Below are 899 nucleotides of genomic sequence, written 5' to 3' on the forward strand. Positions count from 1 at the left end.
TCAATTGTCATTTCAAAAAATTGCTGTACCATTATTGACTATAGCATTTTCATGTGCATAATCAGATTTGGTGTTATTTGCTCGTTCAATTTTCTTGTCTTACTAATAATGAATACTTACGTCGGAGGTTAAACTTTTCGTGTAGATACAGTACTAACTATTAAAGCCGTGAAGCCAACATTAACTTTATGTAATTCTCCTTTAATTCCCCATTAAATATAGATAATATATAGCTAGTTTACCCTTATATAGTTTCGTTTTTGTTAGAAATATGCAAATATAATATTTTTTTTTCTTTCTCTACAACGTTTTTTTTTTCTTAATTTATTTTTTGAGTGACTGCATAAAAAAGAACTTAAATATCATTTATAAAGAAAGCACCATTTCTAGAGGTTTTTTTATGGTTCAGTATAAGCATCATTTCTAGGTTACATAAGAATTATCAATTTATCATGTAGAAAGAGTTATCAAAAAATATTACGTGATTTTTTTTTTTCCATTCGCATTGGCTTGAATATTGATAAAAAGATTCAGGTTGTTTAAAATTTATAAAAAATAAAAAATTATTAATTATATGAGTATTCCGTTTTAGAAAAAACAAAAAATAGCACGTGTGTCTTGTTTTAATTATATATACATAATTAAATATATAAATCGCACACATTAACTAGAGATTTAATTTATCATATGCACATAATATAAATCCTAGCAATATAACGTAGTTTATATAATTGGATCATGCTATAGTGCAAAGCACCTTTTAATGAAGAGTGTGAATTATCTTTTTTAAATAAAAAATATTATATATAAATATATAATGCACGATCTCTTGACAAGTTTAAAATTTTGTTATTATAATTTTCGCTCTTCAATCCATTCTTATTTTTAGCAAAACCTTT

The sequence above is a fragment of the Arachis stenosperma genome, chromosome 4, assembly GCF_014773155.1.
Source record: "Arachis stenosperma cultivar V10309 chromosome 4, arast.V10309.gnm1.PFL2, whole genome shotgun sequence".
Lineage (NCBI taxonomy): Eukaryota > Viridiplantae > Streptophyta > Magnoliopsida > Fabales > Fabaceae > Arachis > Arachis stenosperma.